General features: G+C 44.5%; 1 protein-coding gene across 5 annotated transcripts in view; it reads right to left on the bottom strand.

Moving 5' to 3' along the window:
• ANKRD6 (ankyrin repeat domain 6) overlaps nucleotides 1–22,043 on the bottom strand; it is a 128,181-nt gene that overhangs the window by 65,387 nt on the left and 40,751 nt on the right. The window lies entirely within an intron of this gene.

Genomic DNA, 22,043 nt, shown 5'->3' with positions numbered 1-22,043 from the left:
AGCAGAAGGAAAGCTTAAGGATCTAATCCACTCCTGCTAGGACAGCAAGGAAGTGAGGTCTTCTTTGTGTTTTAAAAGTACTTGTTAAAAATACCAATATATTGGGGCCGGCCCCGTGGCTTAGCGGTTGGGTGCGCACGCTCCGCTACTGGCGGCCCGGGTTCAGATGCCAGGCATGCACCGACACGCCACTTGTCCGGCCGTGCTGGGGCGGCATCCCACATACAGGAACTAGAAGGATGTGCAACTACGACATACAACTATCTACTGGGGCTTTGGGGAGAAAAAGGGAAAAAAAAAAAAATACCAATATACGCAAATGGAAAGAAAATGCTGTGCCAAAGGGAGCCCATTCTTCGGACCCTACAACACATTCTAATTTTGAAGGCCTGAAAGATACATCTTCTACTACATCTTTGCTTCCAGGCAAACCCAATGCTCCTTTCAATCTCTAAAGATTAAGGAATTGGCCATGATATGACTGGGAAAGGTCTGGACTGTACCCCACTCTAACTCTGTTCACCATGACATCCAGGCTGGCCATTTCACTACCCACTCTGGAAGGCTGGGGTTAAATGCTCTTACGTAAAACAGACAAACAACAGGATTGTGGTGAAGATTCAAGACAGTATTTTATTTTGTGAAAGTTGGCCATATGTGAATATTATAACTTCAGAAAGATAATTTTTATACCCCTCAACTTGTGAATTATCAAATTTTCCCACTGTCTCCATCTGTTGCCCAAAATGTGGGTAAAGACTAGCAAGGAAGGAGAAAGAAGGAAACTCACAGACCCATCCTGCTCTGATCACCAGGCGCCTTAGAAGCACGACAAACCTGCAGAAGGCACGCTGTTCCAGAACAGAGGTCTCCTCCATTAGTCATGGTCAGAGATTTCTGGGATGCACCAGAAATCGTTGTTGAATGAATGAGCCAAGGAAAGAATAAAGTTGAAACAAAAGAGAGAAATGGAGCTGGAAACGCCTTTGGAAATTCCCAGGGTCGCAGTGAAGGTCTAGTTTGGGCTTTCTGTTTCCCAGATTGTTCCGGTTTGGAAGTGGTTTGTTTTTGTAAACAGAGGATACGTTGTCTCTCTTTTTACTCAGGTAATCATGGTACCTTCAGACCAATTACACTGGGCTTCTGCTCTGTTTGCCCCAATACTGGAAAAGTACTCCAGGCCCAAATAGGAGGAAAATACCGACCATTGGCCTAAATGCTCTCCCTCCCACGACCACATTCTTCTCTTCTTTTACTCATTTGTTATCTCTGTGCACTAGCCCTAAACCGCCACCCTCCCATTCCCAAGCTTTCCTGCAATGAGCATTTGAACGTCTCAAGTACAATGGCCCAGTTCATACAAATATTATTATGGCTAAAATTTCACTCATTTCACTCCATAGCTTAGCTCCTGGGGATAGAAATCTCCTTGCTTCAACCTCAGTGCAGCCATCAGCCGAGGTCACAAGCTCCAGACCAGCAGTGCTGTCTGGTCTCCCTGGCAACAGATGCACGGTCAGCTGGCCTGTAGTAACTGACAGCCACTCCCCTCCCTCCCTCCCGTCCCACGCAATAAATTCAGCCTCTCAGACTCGGAGACTGAGAGCCGAGGTACCCTTATTGCTATGGCTGCAAGCTACTGAGATAGTCTTGTTTACATAATTACCTTCGGTACACAGCCCTTTACAAGCCCAGCACATTACTATTCCTTTTTTTTTTTTTTTTTTTTTTGATAGAAAAACTCTACAGTTGTGAGAAAATGTTGGCCAAGCAGAAATATCTTTTTTTTTTTTCTTTTCATTTACAGCTACTTAAGAATGAAATGCTCTCCACTCCCCATCCCACCCCCTCCACTCCAGTACGGCTGATGCAGAGGCCACCTGAGGCACAGGGAGCCTCCAGGATAGGTCACTCACGGGATTTTGGATACTACCCCCACGAGAGTGGCAAAGAAAACCGCCTGCAAAATCAGGAACAGAATCCCAGGTTTCCAGTTCCTAGTCGACTCCTAGTACCAACCCTGTTGTTGTTGGGTCTCTCAAGTTCACTCTCAATTTAAATCCAGTAACAGCCTCATCGCTAGGACCTCCAGCATTCACCTGCAGTTGCATTTACACACAGGGTGGGCAAGAAGGGACTCAAGTGGCTGGGTCTTCTTTTCTGCTTCCTTTCTGCACCTCCATCCTTGGAAGCTCAGCTTCCTCGCCACCTTTCTCATGGTCACTGCCCTAAATCCTTGGTATCCTTACCTCTCATCTACAACAACAATCCTCATCCTTCTGGAGTGAGGGATACTTGGCTTCTCATCTAACACCTCTGAACAGACAAATCAGGCCAGGTGGAGGTGGGCTGGGGGGAGAGGTTATGATAAGGAGGGATGGAGGACCCCCAACAATGAGTGGCGAGGGGAAAGGAATAGAGGGGTGGTGACCAGTCTACAATCCACAAGTTAAACCGCACTGCCAACCTGTTGGGTACCCAAGTTTAGCAGCCCTCTTCTCTCATTAAATCTGAGCTTCTTCTTCCGAGTAGCTCAGCTATCATTCAAGACACTTCCCATTGCTGGCGGGGAGCAATTTCTTCTGCCCTAAGTCTATCAATCTCATCCCTCTTTGGCATGATGCTCACTTTCACAACATTCTGGAGAAAAATCTTAAATGCACACATGCTGCCAGTTCTTTAAGCAGAAATGAAATAAATGCAAGATCATAAATATGCAATGAGCATCCTGAATCCAGAAAGGGATTTAACTCTCTGAGAAAGATTTCCCTGCTTCCTCCCAGCCCACTGCCCCCATTTCCATTGCTCTCCAATTTGCCAGTGCTTTTGTCTCATCACAAATGCCAGAGGGCCACACAGCTGCTTGGTCTGTGATGCAATCAGTTTTCTTTTTATAGCAAAAGGTCTACGAGGTTCGCTTTTGCTGTTTTCTTGAGGATTTACAACCAAGTCTCCTGGTACCAACATCCCAAAGCCACTACATTCAGTCTCCTGACAGGCAAAATATTCTAGAAGAGACATGCAAACAAAAGTGCCAGCCAAGCATTAGATACAACCCACCCAGAGAGGGTCCACAGGCACCCAGGACCGGTGGTTAGGGAGTGCCATCAGTTATAATAACTCGCTTTGCTCCTACCGCTCCAAACCCTGTGTTGAAGAGAGATTGTACTCACATCCAGGGGTCTGTCCTCCCCATTCTACACATCGTGTTCTGTTGCAGTCAATTCTTTCCTGGAGAGATCATTAGCTTCCTAGGGCTGTCACGCCCAGTGGGTCTGCAGCAATTTACGTTACAATGCCTGCTGCCTTGTTCCCTTGAGCTTCCTCTGCCAACACCGGCCAAATCACATCAAAAAGCTTATTAAGACATCCTTTCAGCTCGCAATGTTTTGTGGCTTCCTAGTCTGCTCGTCACAGCTTCTGAAAGTCTCGGGTCTTCAGATTTTGTTGGACTGCTCCCTCCTGCAGGCAGAGGACCTGTAACACTGCCCTCATTGAAGAGTCAGGGAATAATTCATGGATGGGTGGAATGCTTTTGAATGATGCTCAGATGACAGACAAATGAAGTTTGCCTTCTTTCAGCAGTAACGCAAGGAGAAGAGATGAACGTGCGTGTTGTAAGGGAGAGAGGATGCAGCAAGGGTCAAAATCTGTAATGAAATGCCTTCATCATCACCGTTAGGGAAATGCTCACTTTGTGGGAACAGCAGAGACCCAGACACTCCACCCTCCCCGGCAGAGAGTTCCAGCACAGTGACTGCAGCAGCGCAGGAGACAAGGGTCTGGCTGAGCAGCTGTTCTCGAGATTTGTAAACCCATAGTGTGTCTCACAAATCCTCCTCTGAACAGAGTCTCTGCAGGGAAGGGGGAAGGGAGGAGACAGGGAGAAAAGCTGTCCCCAAGTGCTGTCCACGGCCCTACACATTGCAGGTGCATCCTCCAGACCACTTGTTGAGGAAACAGAAAACCAACTTCCCAACTGGAACAATCACAGAAAGGAAGAGGGTTTTCATTTTGACTCGAGACAATATCACCACTTTTTCCTCACTTCTACAGCCAGAATTGTTGGTCCTGGAGATGGGAAAATAACTGTATTCTGAGCACCCTCCCTGCCCGAGGCCTTGCCCCCATCTCCCTGAGGGTGTGGACTGGGACTCCGCTTTGGCTAGAATGGCCAGGGACTCAGGCAGTGTGCCGCAGACTGAACTCCACTGGGAGACGAGTATCAGCAGAATGACACGCTTATTTTCATAAACCACACTGGTACTAGTTTACACCAAAGTGGTCACTCCTGGGACACTGTGGTCACCACTGGAGGACAGGTGAGGTTAGAAGAGAGATGAACGTGACTCACTCCCTACCTTGAAGAAACACATCGTCTAGCCCTGAAAAGCCTTGATCAGGGCCCAAAAGGCCAGATGCCAGGTGAGAAATGTAAACCGAATGTGACAGAGTATAAAGCAAGGAGTGGTTCATTTTCTCCAAGCCTCTGGGACATTTCCTCCTCCTGAGAATATGCCGTCCACAGGGAGGGACCCTCAACACAGTCCCATCAATGAGCACAGGACAGCACCGACTGCTCAGAGCCTGGTGTCCACGAGGGCTGTCTGCACAAGACAGAAACGACAGAGGCAGAGACGCACCTTCCGAGCAAGCCCGTACCTCATTCTACACACGCCACCATCGCAGAGGAACATGTACGCTTATTTCTTGAGCCACCTCCAGTACAGAAACTATTCTCCTCTGAATCTGACAGTACTGAATCTTGAAATAATCACCTTTGTAAGAGGCATATAGAGGCTGTGGCAGTGAGAGTGGAGTGACATCTAGATATTATTCAGGAAACCTATGACATACCCTACCATCAAGAAAAGCTGCTAACAAATGTAAAAATAATATCAGAGGCATAAGGACATACCATTGAATAAAGATGTGGCTGACGAGGCTTGCGATGTAGAGACCTCCCTTTTTCACAAGGGAAGTCATCACTTGTTGGCTGCTGGGCACTGCAGGATCACCAGAGCCTCCAAGTTGAGGCTGGACATATATCACATAGCAAATGAGCCCCTGCTCAAAATCCAGACCAGGAGTCATTGCTGAGCCTTCTGCTGCCCCAACTTTCCCTAGACAAGACAACCATGCCCTCATCTGTGTTCCTACAGTTTTCTTTAAATTCCTCCTGAGGACTGAATTATGTCCCCCCTCAAATTCATACACTGATGCCCTAACCCTCAGTGTGACTGTATTTGGAAATAGGGCCTTTAGGAGTGTACCCAGTGTGGTATAATTAAGGAAATGAAGTCATAAGGGTGGGGCCCTCATCTGATAGGACTAGTGTCCACCAAAGAGTCTCCACTGGCTCTCTCTTTCTCTCTTCACCACCCCCCTACCTGCTCAGAGGAAAGGCTACGTGAGGACACAGCAAGAAAGTAGCCATCTGCAAGCCAGGAAGAGAGTCCTCATCAGAAAATGAACCCTGCTGGACCTTGATCTGGGACTTCCAGCCTCCAGAACTGTGACAAAATAAATTCCTGTTTAAGCCACCCAGTCTATGGTATCCTGTTATGGCAGCCCAAGCTAAGAGACAGCACCCCCACAGTGTAATTGCTCACATGGGCTCAAAGTTGGTTTTCCTTGTTAGACTGGACTCCTTGAGGTCAGGAACCCTCTTGTATCCCCAGTGCATGGCATGGTTCCTGGAACATAGTTGGCGTTTAACGTCCATTAAGTGGATGATAGAAAAACTAATAATCAATTGCTTTTTCTAATCATTATTTGGTCTTCAGGAGCCTGTACATCCCACAAGAAATAGAAGAGGCGCCAACCAACTCAGCTAACCTTTTTCCTTTCCCCACAGATGAAGAAGGCTATGGCTCCAGAACCTCCAAGAGATAACAAACAGGGGATACAGTCATTCTTGTCTCTCCCTTCCTCCCCAAAATTGAGGACTACAGCTCCTGGGGCCAGAAGAATTGCTGATCTCAAGACAACCCCTACACAGTGTCACAGGTCTGTCAGCACCCAAGCACTGGACAGCGCCACAGCCACCCTGGGAATTTTCTTTTCACTACCCTCAACCTCTGTTGGGTAAAACCCCAAATGCTCAAGTCAAACCAAAATAAGAAATACCAAATTACAATAAACCAATCCTCAGAAGGTAGTCCACCTTCCATGTATCCATATCTTGACTCCTACCCACTCCTTAAATCTGCTTAGATCTGGCTTCTTTCTGCCCCCAATTTTCCTACTAAACTGTTTGTTGTTGATTCTGTGGTGTTTTAAGCATTTATTGAAGAGATGGGCACAAAGAACTGTGGAAACTAGGCGAGAGATCTTTCTTGCTTGATGTGCTGGGGTGAAAGCAGGCCAGCAAAGTTCTTACAGAGAAGGTAGCACTTGAGCTGGATGTTGGAGGATGTACAGGATTTTGTTAGGTGAGAAGTTGGGGAGGAAACAGCCAGAGGAAACAGCAAGAGCAAAGGCACAGTGGTCTGAAAGTGCGTGTCATGAATAGGAAAGAGGAGCAAAGAGACTTTTGCAGCTGGAGCTTATCATACATGGGCAACGACCAGAGACGAGGTTGCAAAGTCAGGCTGTGGAAAAATTTTCACGTCATGCCAAAGACATTGGACTGTATCTTGCACTTGTGATGGGGAGCCCTTGAAGTTGGTAAGCAGAAAAGAGACTAGTCTAGTGTTTGTTCTCTTTGGAACTCAAGCACACAGAATTGGATTAATTACAATTATGGGTTCATGCTACACTTTCAAGATTGAATGTACATGGCTTTCTTTCTCTTCCTTCCTTCCTTCATTTTTTCTTTTATTCCTTCCTTCCTTCTTTCTTTTTATTTCAATTAATAGAGTTTATTTTTTAGAGCAGTTTTAGGTTTACAGAAAAACTGAACAGAAAGTACAGTTTCCATATAGCCCCTCACTCATACCCACCTCCCTACCTCCCCACAGTTTCCCGTTATTAACATCTTGCATTAGTGCAGTACATTTGTTACAACTGATGAGTCAATATTGATACATTATTATTAACTAAAGTCCATGATTTACATTAGGGTTCACTCTTTGTGTTGTTCAGTTCCATGGATCTGTACAAATATACAATGACATGTATCCACCATTACAGTCTCGTACAGAATAGTTTCACTGGCCTGATGCTCCATCTATTCATCCCTCCCTCCTCCTCAACCCCTGACAACCACTAATCTTTTTACTGTCTCCATAGTTTTGCCTTTTTCAGAATGTCATATAGCTGGAATCCTACAGTATGTAGCCTCTCCAGGCTGGCTTCTTTCACTTAGTAATATGCATTTAAGGTTCCTCCGTGTCTTTTCACGGCTTGATAGCTCATTTCCTTTTAGTGCTGAATAATATTGTATGGATGGGGGCCGGCCCCGTGGCTTAGCGGTTGGGTGAGCGTGCTCTGCTGCTGGCGGCCCGGGTTCGGATCCCGGGCGCACACCAACACACTGCTTCTCCGGCCAGGCTGAGGCCGCGTCCCACATGCAGCAACTAGAAGGATGTGCAGCTATGACATACAACTATCTACTGGGGCTTTGGGGGGAAAATAAATAAAATCTTAAAAAAAAAAAAATATCGTATGGATGTACCACATTTTGTTTATCCATTCACCTACCAAAGGGCATCTTGGTTACTTTCAAGTTTTGGCAATTATGAATAAGGCTGCTATAAACATCCATGTGCAGGTTTTTGCATGAACATAAGTTTTCATCTCATTTGGGTATATACCAAGGAATACAACTGCTGAATCATAGGATAAGACAATGTTTAGCTTCGTAAGAAACTGCTATACTGTCTTCCAAGGTGGCTGTGATATTTTGCATTCCCACCAGCTGGTTCTACATTGACCTAATTGCCAGATGCAATAGTACCTTTCAGTTCTTACCTTATATGATTGCTCTGTTGCCTTAGGTACTGCTCCCACTCCTTCATCACACTTCCTCCTCCTTTGGTTTCCATGACCCTCCTTCTCCTACCATCCCTTAGACTATTTCTTTCTCTCATTCAATGGCTCTTCTTTCAGTGGTCCCTTAAATGTTGCAGGTCCCTGTGATTCTATCCCTTGTCTTCTCTGCTTGTTTTCTTCTCTAGAAGATCTCAATACAGCCCCCCTCCAATACTTGCTGCCCACATGCTCTTCTGCTGCCTAGATATGAATTGCTTCAAATCTTCTTTAGCCTCAATCACTTTCTCTGAAGCTCCATATTTTAAACACTCAACCATTTAACAGACGTCTTACTTGGACGTCCCATGTTTACGACCAAATCATCATCCTTCTTTCTAAACCCATCCCTTTCCCTGTGTCTCCATCATGGTAAGGGGGCTCCATCTTTCATCTATCTGCCTATTTCCCTAAGCTGGAAACACTCTTCTCATTCCTCTTATTCTCCTTTCCCCAGCACAGTCAATAAATTACCAAATCCTCCTGATTTGAGAGTGTAAGGCATAGACATTAGACAGGCATGCTCTGGGGGCCAGCCCCGTGGCATAGTGGTTAAGCCCACGTGCTCCGCTTCGGCAGCCCGGGGTTCGCGGGTTCAGATCCCGAGCGCAGACCTGTGCACCACTTATCAAGCCATGCTGTGGCAGGCGTCCCACATGTAAAGTAGAGGAAGAGGGGCACAGATATTAGCCCAGGGTCAATCTTCCTGAGCAGAAAAAGGAGGACTGGCAATAGATGTTAGCTCAGGGCTAATCTTCTTCACCAGAAAAAAAAAAAAAAAAGCAAGCTCTGCAGTCAGATTGCCCGGGCTCAAATTCCAGCTCTGCCACTTACTTTGGGCAAATTCCTTAATGACTGTAAGCCTGTTTCCTCGTGTGTAAGACAGAAAGAATAAAAAGTCCTACCTCATTGGGTTGTATCAAAGATTGAATGAGATAATACACACGCTGTACAATGCCCGGCTCATAGAAAGTGCTCAGTAAATATACGCATGGTTGTACGGCGACTGCTTAAATGTTTCTTGATGTTCTCTCTTCTCTAGCTGCACTGCCACTGCCTTGATTCAGGCTGTCATCCTTTCTTACCTGAACTATCAGTGGTCTCCAACTGGATGCTGGAGATGTTTCTTGAAATTCTATTTGTGATTATCTAAACTTAGAAATTGGCGTGACAGACGTGAGCAGTTTCAGCTTTTGTAATGGAAGCTGCTTCTGCAGATGAGTTTCTACCTGGGGAAAAGTAGAAGCCAAAGCCAGACTAATGTTTAGGATTCAGACAGTGAGTATACTTTGGCTCAAAATGTATCTTCAATAAAAAATAACTTTATAGAAGTCAACACAGGGCCGGCCCCGTGGCTTAGCAGTTAAGTGCGTGCGCTCCGCTGCTGGCGGCCCGGGTTCGGATCCCGGGCGCGCATTGACTCACGGCTTCTCTGGCCATGCTAAGGCCGCGTCCCACATACATCAACTAGAAGGATGTGCAACTATGACATACGACTATCTACTGGGGCTTTGGGGGGAAAAAATAAATAAAATAAAAAAAAAATTAAAAAAAAAAAAAAAAAAAAGAAGTCAACACAATCTGGCCAGATAGTTGTTGAGATTTCTTAAACTTGACCCTCAGGAAAGACAGAGCCATTGAGCCAACAGTGGTTAAATTCTCTCACCTTTACCTGGACCTTAGAGATCACTGGTCCAATGACAGATAAGTTTCCTCTTCTGACGTGTCAGTGTTAGAAGAAAGGGAGCAAAGAGAGACTAACCCTTCTCCTCCATTCAGCTTGTTTCCAGAGGGCAAAGACGGAGAACAGCAGCTGAGCCGCAAAGCAGGAAGAGCCATTAACACGGTGCCCATCTGCCAGGCGGTGGGTGGCTGGGTGGTGGTGCCTAGGCCTTTGGTGCTAATTATTTTGCCTTTGTCTATGAACCTCTCTTCCTCTGGGCCTCTTGTCAAAGAGTATTTTATGTGAACAGACCCTACAGGGGGTTAGGGAGACTCTAATTATAGGACTGAAGTTTACTTGTAGAAGCCATTCTGCCATGTTGGTCTCCCTGCCTCAAATCCTGCCCACTCCATCCCCAGCCTCAATTTTGTGATCACTGATGTCAGAAGGCTCTTTTCACAACACAAATGTGATAGTGTTTCTCCTCTGCTTGTAGCCCTCAGTAACTCACATACCCCAGAACAAAGTCCAGCAATACACAAATCACACATGGTCTGGTCTCAACCTCTGTCTCCAACCACCTCTTCTTCTACTCCACCCACCCATCCTGCAAGGGTACTCAGAACACCTTGAAAGCACCATCCTGTCATTTTTGCTTAGAATGCTTTTTAGATTTTTCCCAAACTGCTGCTTATCCTTCAAACCTCATTCAAGGTGTCCTCTTGGAAGATTCCTCCAATGCTGTTCCATCCTCCAAGTTCCCAAGGCCAAAATCCCAGGCACCCTGAGCTCAAGTCCCAGCTCGGCCACTTATTTTGGGCAACTTACTTAATGAATCTAAGCTCATTTCCTCATGTATAAAATAGGAAGAATTATAGTTTTTACTCACTGCGTTGCTGCAAAGACTGAATGAGGCCAATACAAAATAATGTGTTTTTTTAATCCCTCTGTAGTACTTATCAAACTGGACCGCAGTTGTGTGATGTCAGTATTCTAGGCCTCTCTTCCTACCTCCTGATTAAAAAGTCTTCTCCATTCACCTCCTCTTCTAAGGAGACTATCCCAGCCAGAGAAGTTCCTGGGCTTTAGGATGCCGCATTAGAGGACAGGCAGGAGAGACGGGAAAGGAGAAGGCTGGCTCCTCAAGGGAAGCTAAGCTAATCTGTATAACTAAAAGAGAGAGAGAGAGAGAGAAGTGCCACAAGGGATGGAGGACGGAAGAAGAGTTTCCCGAGGGTGGTGGTATACAACGGGCTTCTGAACATTACGGAATGTGAGAGAATTGGGGAGAGAAAAGGGGATGTGAAAACTGTTACTGGGAATTTATGAATCAGGTTTCCTTTAATTTTTGAGAACAACAAGTAATGATTACTATTCTTGTTAAAATTACTTTTGGTCCTTGGATTGTGCTTCTTTGAATGTCTCCATACAAACACAAGACCATATGAGACTGAAATTCTTTAGGATTACCCTTGTTTATAATGTCTTCCCTCTCAGACTCAGCTTCTCCAGTACACGGGCTGTTTCATTCCTCTCTGTAAACCCAATGCAAGCATACAGCCTGGCATATAGCATATGAACAATAAATGCTTCCTGAATAAAAAAATATAGCTATGCTTATCCAACTGGATTATAGACTCCTACAGAGCAAGTACCTGCTCTTATTTTTTCATGTGTCGAAACAAATTAATGAATGCTGTAGTGAGTTGAATGGTGGCCCCCAGAAGATATGTCCATGCCCTAATCCTCAGAACCTGTGAGTATTAATTTAAGTGACAAAAGATGTGATTATGTTAAGGATCCTGAGAGGAGAAGCTTATCCTGGATTATCTGGGTAGGTCCTAAATGCAATCAGCTATATCCTTATAAAAGAAGCAGAGAGAGTTCTAAGACAGAAGAGGAGGAGGCCAGTGACTCCAGAGGCAGAGATTGTAGGGATGTGGCCACACGCCAAGGAACACCTGGGAACATCAGAGGATGGACGAGGCAAGGAGAGACTGTTTCCTAGAGTCTCTAGAGGGAGTACAAACCAGCCGACACCTTGATTTCAGACTTCTGACCTCCAGAACATGAGAGAATAAATTTCCGTTGTTTTAAGACACATAGTTTGTGGTAATTTGTTACAGCAGCCACAGTAAACTAATGCAACTGCCTTATACATAATGGATGCTCAATAACTCTTTATCAACTACCTGTCTAGGTCACTTGCAATCACAGGCTGTGCTTCCTTTTTAAAGTCACTCACACACACCCACACCTTTGTGGCTGAGAGCCAGGATACCACTATGTCAACACCTGTAAATGCTGTTGTAACCAAACGGTCCCTCAGTACTGTCTGAGGGACAGTCAGGTTCCAGGGGCTAAGAGTGTTCTACTGACTACATATTCCTATAAAATATCCTTTACTCACTCCTTCAGGAAGGAGATAGTATGGTAGAGAAGCAATTGATAGCAGTATGACGCCAGCAAGAGATATTGGCTTATGCCTTTGAGGGGGAGTGCCACCCTCACTGGGGTCTCTCCAGCTGTCAGACAACTCAGGCTGAGTACTCGGCAGTCTACCCACAGGAAACACCACAGAACTGAAAAAAAGCCACGTCAGGCTGTCGTTCCCAACTCTGCACACAAAAAACCAAAACACGAAGTTGCTCTGCTAGCCAGGAATTAAGTGTCTGAATGTAACCCTGCAAACACAATCCAAATATGGTAAAGGGAAGTCTGGATTAACATGAGTGTCGTCTGCTTGGAAGTAAACATCAACTGTGATGTGCCACTATAATTTGGTTTTCAGCATTATTTCTTCCTCTATATTCCTCAGAGGACAGAGGCTTTCTCTCAAGTCTATGACCCTTCAGGGAGACCACTCAAACTCCCCTAGCCACATAGATTGACTCTGCTTATCAATGTCTGCTATGGGATGCTCCAGAAACAGTTATTTTTACCTCTACTGGACCTGGTTTTCATTTCAGAGGTCCCATTTTATTCAATCGCTCTGTCAATGAAGTATTTCTTAACATAATAGCCATCTGATATTAGAAATTCCAGATACTACGACGCACACCACCTCTCCTTTCCACCCCCCATTTCCCCTGACCCACATGACTTTCTGCAATAACTCTTCTTAAAAGCTGCAACTCTCAGCAAGCACGTCTAGGTTAGATGTGATTTCACGATAATACTGTCCGTCGCCTACAAGAGGAGACATCCAATGGTCTGGAAATGCCGGTACCACTGTTTGCAGAAGACAACCCACATGGATCCCTCATCTCAATTCCCTTCCAAGGGTGGCTGAGGCAGGACTGGGTAGAAGCAAGGGGAGAAGAGGGTCTATCTAAACACTCCACCCAGAGTGTGCTTCACGACCCCTGGGCAGGTTATAGAACTTCCTTGAGCCTTAATGTCCTCGTCTGTAAAACGGGGATAACAGTGATAGCTACTGACTTCATAGGGAAGCTAAAAGGATTACCCATGGGAGAGGATGACAAGCCCTTACACAGCACTTGGCACAGACTAAGCACTCAGAAATGCTAGGCGTGCATGTGTGCACGTATAAAGTCAACGGGAGCCTAAATGCTCTACTTAGATTTCCAAATCCTTCCCAACATTTAATCCTTCCAAATCTCTTATACCTTCACCTCTACTTTATATTCCTAGGGGCTGCCCCAGGGAAAGTTTGGTCCCTTGGCCTTACTCAGCACACAACATGACACGGCGTTTGGCTTCAGCACACAGCTTTGCTGGGATCAAGTGTCCCTGCAGAGGAGGGGAATTAGGACTTCAAGTAGAGCCAGCCATCCAGGAGGCTCTGCGGTTCTCTCCTCATACCTGTGTCATCACACATCAAGAGTCAGACATGTGCACACACAGTTTGGGGCTCGAAAGATGGACTCTGATCCCCAGGAAGGTGAGGATCTATTAGGTGGAGGGCAGGCTTCATGGGAATGCCCTGCCTGAAGTCAGCTTCCCTCACATTCAGCCTCTCCCTAATTCTGGTTATTTCCCAGCTAAGACTTTCTCTTAAATTGGTTATTGTTCATATTTTAAGTTTCTGTCATAGATTAACCATGAGCAAGTTTGGTCCACTAAATTCTTTTGCCAATAATTATATCACATGACAAACACATCCAATTGTCTTCATCATCAGTTATTGTGCATTATTTGAAATTAAAATTCTGCTACACCTTTACAAGGAGAAGAGGTTCCTACAGTGAAGGCAGCAGGAACAGAAATGACATCGACCTTGAATTGCTTATTAGATACCCAGAATTAGTCCCAGAGATATTCATTCCCAAGAGTTTTAAACAATCTTAAAATAGTTATGTCTCTCAGGATTTTCTCATTATCATCATAGTCAAATTATTTCCACAATAAAAATATATTTAATTAGTTGAGCATCAGCAGTCTTCAGGAGACAGGTCAACCTGAGGAATCACCAAGCGTGAGCCTCCTCTGGGTGAGAGGCCAGGTGAGGCCTGGCCCTTTTCTCGGAGCAGGAGACTGTGCTTCCTCTTCAGCAAAGGGTGAGTCTGGACTTGCTGGGGTAGGTGGTGGAGCTTTCACTCTTGGGCTTGGCTCTTCCCTGGGACCCAGTCCTTGGGGAGAACCCACAGACCCTCTCCTAGATGGATACTCCTGTCCTGACGGCCCTTCTGCGAGGTTCTCCCAAAACCCTGGGCAAGGACAGAACTGTGCATTCTCAACTTCAGGCAGATCGCCTCTTTGACGGTCATTTACATCCAACCCAGTGTCCAAACAAAGAGCATGGTAGGAAGAGGGTGACAGAGAAAAAAAGAAGGGGAGAGGTGGGGAGGCGGGAGGGAGGAACAGAGGAGGAAGGACAATGCGAAGAGGCAGTGAGCCCACCAGTGTGAGGTGCAGCTACTGATGGGGGGGCGGGGTGCTCATGCTCAAGCCCTCCTGGTTCCCACCCCTGCCCAAACTAGAAGAGTTCCACCCAGCCCAGTCTCTGCTCATCAGAACATATTTATTACAATCCATAGTCTGTATCAGTTTAAAACATTTTATTTTAGAAGTAAAACCAGAGGTGGGGAAAACTTGAAAATAATTATGTATATGTATATATTATGTATGTATGTATAGTCATTCTTTCTTTTTAAAATTTATGATATACAGAAATGTGTACAAATCCTAAGTGTACATACAGCATGTTGAACTTTCAAAAACAGAACAGACCTGTGCAACTAGCACCTCATCAAGAGAAGAAAGTACCAGTGTCCCAGGAGCCCTCTCATGCTGCTTCTAATCACTACCCCCCAAGAGTAACCACTATTCTGATTTTTAACATCACAGATTAGTTTTGCCTATTTTTGAACTTCATATGAATGGAATCAAACAGGATGTATACTTTTCTGCCTGGCTTCTTTCACTCTACATTTTATTTGTGAGATTCATCCATACTGTTCTCTTAGTTATACTCCCTTCATTCTCACTGTTGTACAGCGTCCTATTGTGTGACTATCCCACAATTCATCTATCCATTCTTCTATTGATGGGGTTTTGGGTAGTTTTACATTTTGCATACTGAAAACAGTGCTGCTATAAACATTCTTATATGCATGTCTTTTGGTGAATATACATATATGTATGTGTACCTAGGAGCGGAACTGTTGGGTCATAGGTATGCATATATATATATATATGTTCAAGTTTGGTAGATGTCTCGATGCATATTTCCTACATTCAAATGTATCCTGTCAGTCTATGGGAATCATACAGGGCATGTGAAAGTCCCAGAGGCAGGAGTGGTGGGCACTGGGTTTCTGTCTATTACTCATCACTTTGAGAAGCAGCCTGTGCCTTCAAAAAGTCATGTGAGAAGAATAAACTTTTAATTCTAGTTTGTTTTGGTTATTTTTTATAAGTATGATAGAGCAAAAGAACAAATATTGCCTGAATATCATTAGCTGAGAAATTACCAGCAGAGGAGGCTGCCCTGGACAGCACAGCCCTCCACTCTAGTCAACGGCAGCCTTGCCCCCTCCCCTACAGAAGCAAATCACTCCACCCACCCGGCCCACATCAAACGCCTAGTTGATGGAAAAGCAAGGCCACCAAGAACAGCATTTCATTTAGGTCACGACTTGTTTTTATCAAATTAGACTTAAAAAGCACTTGAATATATTCCAACGATGGGAGATGGAAATGGAAACATAACTATTACAGCATAAAGCATGTGCTCTCTGGACCACACATTGAGACTTGGTATCATCCTCCTTTACAACAACACTGCTTGCCACTGGACAACTTTATTAAAATAATAAGAAAGCTGCAATGGAAAAGTCCCCTCAGGAGCCTGCCTCTCCATACTATGACAGTCTTCTAAAGCACTGCCTCACAAACTACTTTATTTTCATATTTTGAGAAGAAGCCTCAAGAGTTTTCAAGGAAAAGTCCAGTTAAGTCATAGAGGTACCATATGAGTCAGCAGTTCCCCTCTGAGGTATATACATACTCAAGCAAACTGAATACTCATGACCACACAAAAACTGGTATACAAATGTTCACAGCAGCATTATTCATAATAGCCAAAAAGTAGAAACAACTCAAATGTCCATCTACTGGTGAATGGACAAACAAAATGTGGTATATCCATACAGCAGAATATTATTCAGCCGTGAAATGTACCACTGACACTACTGAGACATGTTATAACATGTATGGATCTTGAAAACAGTAAGCTAAGTAAATGATGCCAGACACAAAAGATCACATATTATATGCTTGCATTTATACAAAATGTCCAGAATAGGCAAATCCATAGTGACAGAAAGTAGATTAGTGGTTGGCAGGAGAGGGGAGAGGAGAATGGGGAATAGCTGCTAGTAGGTTTGGGGTTTCTTTTTGGGGTGATGAGAATGTTCTGGAATTAGATAGTGGCAATGGTCACACATCTTTATGAATATATATTAAAAACCACTAAATTGTATACTTAAAAAGGGTGAATTTTATGCTATGTGAAACATATCTCAATTAAAAAAAAAATCAAGTTGAGTGCCAGGGCAGTGAAATCAGACAGACACGGGCTTGACTCTAAATCTGCTGCATGCGTTATGCTGTGGGCAAGTAATTTACACACCCTAAGCCTGTCTCCTCCTCTGTAAAATGGAGACAATGAAAGAAATATCTCACATGGCTATTGTGAGACTCAAATAAGGTAATAAAGTGTTTCGCACAGTGTTGACACATAGAAAGTGCCCAATAAACTATTGCTGATGTTAAAGTGACAGAAATAGTAGAAATTGGCTCTTAGCAAGTGTACCTTTTGACATTTCTGGGATATACTCATCAATGATTTCTATCAGGTTCATTAAAGGATATAATTTTATATATAATATTACATAAGGAGTTAAACTGGTGAAGTTTGCTGTTCTGTCAAAAGGGGAAAATCCTGCCATAAGGGAAATATCAACAAGCAGAGAAACAGGGATGGCGTGAGTTGTCTCCAGAGTCCCATGGATGAGCTGTCAAGCAGCGGCTGCCAGGGAGCCCTTGTTGGCTGAGAATCAGCTGGGCAGGGTGCCACCCCTCCAACAATCCCAGAGGCCTGAGAACAAGACACCATGCTTGATGGCTTTCCAGCCTACCCCTTCGTCCTCAAGTATGGTCAAAGTCATTAACACCAGGTGGCTGCAGGCCAAAGCAAAGGCAGGTCCCATCACCATACCTCTGAATGCTGGCTCCATGCTGGAGGCAGCAGGAGATAGGTGTGATAATGGTAGTTTCCCATCTCCAAGATCCAACTCTTACCAGATCAACCATTGCCCCCTATACCTGCCTCAATTTGTTGCTGCAACACATTGTATGTAATCCCCTAAATGACAAGTTGTAATAGGATCTTTCTAGTTATCACTCTTAGCAATGCCAGCAGTACCCCGTAAATCAGAAGTTTCCGTAAAAGTAATATTTCAGGGACAACAGTTCAAAATTGATCCTAGAATCACCAAGGACTGAAGACTGACTGCAGGGGGTGTTTCCTCTTCATGATCCTGGGGGCTGCTCATCTTGGTGAACGCCAATCACAGCAAGACGATCTTATGGAACATTGGCTTCTCTCTATCGTTTCCTGTTTTTCTTTTCTTTTTTCCTAAATGTGGTTTGCTGTGATTAAAGAAAAAGCATCACATTGCTTTCAGCTTTTTTTTCAACTTTTGGCGTGTTGTACTGTTCCTTTTTCAGAAATTATCTACATACATATGAAAAATTCTGACTGGTATATATATTTCTTCCCTTAAATTTTCATGGCTTTGTTGGGGAGTCAACACAGCTGCTAAACATCAGTTAGTTAACATTTTAGAGTAAGATTAATTTAGGATCCACTCCTCACTGGTTATTTTACTGTAGAAAAGCTACTTAACTTCTCTCAGACTCAGCTGCCTCTTTTGTAAACTGGGCATATTATCTACTTGATAGAATGGTTATGAAAATTAAGATAATATATAAGAACATTATCTTACAGAAATAAGATAATATAGAGAGAATGTATACAAATGTCAGCTCTTAGTAATGGTCAGTAAATGGTAACCACTATTATTATTGCTATTATTGTTATTAGCTAAGAAAACCATGTTTGACTCTAGTTCAATACTGCTACCCTCAAGATTTCGTTCAATACTGCTACCCTCAAGATTTCATCCATCTTTTGGGATTTGAGATACCGCGAAGAAACACCTGACCTCTTATGAACCCTGTGAGTGTATCTTTCACCCAGGAAGTTCTGGGTTTAAATGAACTATTTCTCCAAACTCATCTTGTAAATAAAGTCTCATGGAGAACTTTGTTTTGGATACCTCTTGTGTACGACTTCATAATTCTCTCAACTCCACCTTGTTAGCCAGCTCTGCTACTACCAGAACTATCGACCGTAGAACTACACAGCCCCTGACCTAGAATGGAGTTTCTCTGACACCATGAAGTGGGACTCCCTCAGAAAACCCCTTGGCACAACCTAGAGATGTGGGGAGCTTCACAGATGGAGCCATGCTGAGACTTGCCATGGGGACATACAGTGGGCAAGTCCCAGAATCTTGAACTCCTCAATTCCCCTGAACTTTCTGGACCAGGAGAAGCAACTCCTTCCTGCTGGAGGGGAGCTCCTCCTCTTGCCTGGAGACCTGCAAAGACCTTAGCTGAGGCAGCTGCCTCATACGGTGATGCTTCCCTTCCTCAAAATCCTTCCACCTCAGCTGATAATTAGGGTCGGGTCCCAGCACAGTCTGCAGGGAGAGTCCCTGCTCTTGCAGGAAATAGCTTCATACTGAAGGTCTTTCAGGTTCCACTGTTATGTACTAATGGAACCGGGGAAACACGTGGGTGAGGGAGGGTGGATGGATGAATGTCAGGCTAGATCGACAAGCACTGATCAACAAAGGAGACCTCTCCTGTAACTTGTGGTTTAGTATCCTGGCACAGGTACCTGCAGCTGGTCTTCATATTTTGGGCTGGCTCCTTGAAGCCAGGGCACAACAACAGTAGATTAAATGGAGACATTGGAACTGCCTTGGCAGAATATTGAGGAAGGAGTCAAAAGACTCAAAGGTGGGCGTACTAGAGTAAATTTACTAAGAGAGAGCAGAAGAACTCACCATCTGACCACCAGAGCTGGCTCTGGAAGTTACAGCAATGTCTGCTATAAGAGTTTCCAAATGTTTACTCTGTCCTTGTCACAAACCAACATTACACTACACTTTGAGAAGTACTGCTCTATAAGACAAATGACCTGATTTCTTCAACAACAAAAAATCTGCAGGAAGAAAAAGAGAAGGAGGCGAAACCTAGAAATTAAGAAAGATTTAAATGACTTATCAGGCAATTGCTATGTATGACCTTCTTTATTTATTTATTTTTTTAAATTTTATTTATTTATTTATTTTTCCCCCAAAGCCCCAGTAGATAGTTGTATGTCATAGTTGCACATCCTTCTAGTTGCCATATGTGGGACACGGCCTCAGCATGGCCGGAGAAGCAGTGTGTTGGTGCACGCTCGGGATCCGAACCCGGGCCGCCAGTAGCGGAGCGTGCGCACTTAACCGCTAAGCCACGGGGCAGGCCCTGACCTTCTTTACATCCCAATTAAAATGAACTTAAAATTCTATGTGACAATCAGAAAAATGTGAATAATTATTGAATATTTTATGATATTAAGGAGTTATTGTTACTTTTTGAATGTGTGATAAAAAATATTGTGGATATGTTTTTCAGAAGAGTGCCAAAAGAGATACATGCTGTCTGGGTTTGGGGGAGAAAGGTATAGATGATTGGCCATATTCTCCTTTTTGGGGGGTGAGGGGAAGATGAAGCCCTGAGCTAACATCTCTTTTTGCTGAGGAAGATTGGCCCTGGGCTAATATCCGTGTCCTCTATTTTATATGTGGGACGCCTGCCACAGCATGGCTTGATAAGCCGTGCGTAGCTACGCGCCCGGGATCCGAACCTGCGAACCCTGGTCCACTGAAGTGGAGTGTGCGAACTTAACCACCGCGCCTCCGGGCCGGCCCCTGATGACTGGGCATATTCTGAAAGCTGTTGAAGCTGAGGGGATTGGTACAGAAGGTCCAGTGTGCTATTTTTTCTACTTTTGTATGTGTTTGAAATATTCTAGAATAAAAGTTTTTAAAACGATTGAGAAAATATTCAGTGATAAAAGCTACCACGAATAACTGTATTTTATTATTGATTCAAAGACATTTAAAAAAAATAGGACATATATTATGTACAAATATCCAGGCCATGGGTAACGGTTAGTGAAGTGCTGGATTCACTGAAGACCCACAACAACTCTGAGATGCCCGTGGTCCTCGGACTCCAGCTTGCTTCAGGGTCATTCTCAGTCTTCGTAAACCCAGGTCCCTTATGGTGTTTTCTAGGTATTATAAGCAGTCAAGAGGACTTTTGATGAGATATTTTTTACTTTGTATTACAAATATAGGTGCCTAGAACATGCTTTTTAAAATTCTAGTCTGCCTCCCCCATGCACACATGCATGCACGCACATACACACGCATTCAAACACATCCCCTACCCTATTGAAAATTACCATTTCAGGAGACTCAGTCAGGTTCTAACTGCCCACAATTCAAGCCTTCTTCAGAAACAGCCTCTCTGAGCTTGAACTGAAGGAGCAGAGTTCACCTCCACACAGTTCTACCTAAATGGTAATAACCCCAGCTTCTCTGTTCCCTCCCTCTCCAGTGCCTCTCCGCAGTTCTTGCTTCCCAAGAAGTTGATTTCCTCCCTTCAATCCCCAAACCCAACATTTATTCCCTCAAAAGCACAACTTCAGATTTGCAGCCTAATAAATTCAGCTCTCACAGATCCTGTGTCTAACAGCTGAATCATGCCCCTTTTTACTAACCCAGACTTAAGTTGTTTGACAAAGATATCCAGGTTTTTGTGGTCTAGTCAGCCCCTCAGAGAGGATTAAATTCCTTTGCAGACCAAGGTCTAACTACAAGCACACTGTTCATTTTGTTTAGTCATCTAAACACTTAATATCTGAGTTGAACATGGATTTTGGTTAAAGAATCACTGGCTATTATATCTGAAAAATACCAGTGTCTAAACTCTAAAACCTTACGTGTGTGGGGTGGAGGGGGTTCCTGGGAGCAAGAAGCCAAAGTGATATCTTTTTTTTTTTTTTTTTTGGTGAGGAAGATCAGCCCTGAGCTAACATCTGTGCTAATCCTCCTCTGTTTTTGCTGAGGAAGACCAGGTCTGAGCTAACATCTATTGCCAATCCTCCTCCTTTTTTTTTTCCCCCCCAAAGCCCCAGTAGATAGTTGTATGTCATAGTTGCACATCCTTCTAGTTGCTGTATGTAGGACGTGGCCTCAGCATGGCCAGAGAAGCAGTGTGTTGGTGCACGCTCGGGATCCGAACCCAGGCCGCCAGTAGCGGAGCGCTCGTACTTAACCGCTAAGCCACCGGGCCGGCCCTAAAGTGATATCTTCACAAGTATGTAGCCTTACACTCTGCAGCGGGGTTTTTTAAAAACTTTATAGAATGTTTGTGTGCTCCCCCAACCGTGTCCCCCCACCCCCATCCCAACTCATATGCTGAAGCCCCAATCCCCAATGTGATGGTATCAGGAGGTGGGGCCGTTGGGTGATACTTAGGTTTAGATGAGGTCATGAGGGTGGAGCCCCCATGATGGGATTAGTGCTGTCATAAGAAGAGGAAGAGACCAGAGACTCCTCTCTCTCTCTCTCTCCCTCTCTGTCTCTCCCATGTGGGCACACAGCAAGAAGGTGGCTGTCAACAAGCCAGGAAAAGAGTCCTCACCAAAAAGAGAATCCGCTGGCACCTTGATCTTGGAATTCCCAGCCAACAGAACTGTGAGAAATAAATGTTTGTTGTCTAAGCCACCCAGTCTATGGTATTTTGTTACAGTAGC

The sequence above is a fragment of the Ceratotherium simum genome, chromosome 19 (assembly GCF_057802395.1).
Source record: "Ceratotherium simum simum isolate JZ-2026a chromosome 19, ASM5780239v1, whole genome shotgun sequence".
NCBI classification, from domain to species: Eukaryota; Metazoa; Chordata; class Mammalia; order Perissodactyla; family Rhinocerotidae; genus Ceratotherium; species Ceratotherium simum.
Note: the sequence above shows the minus strand (reverse complement) of the source record. Positions and strands in the feature narration are given on the sequence as shown.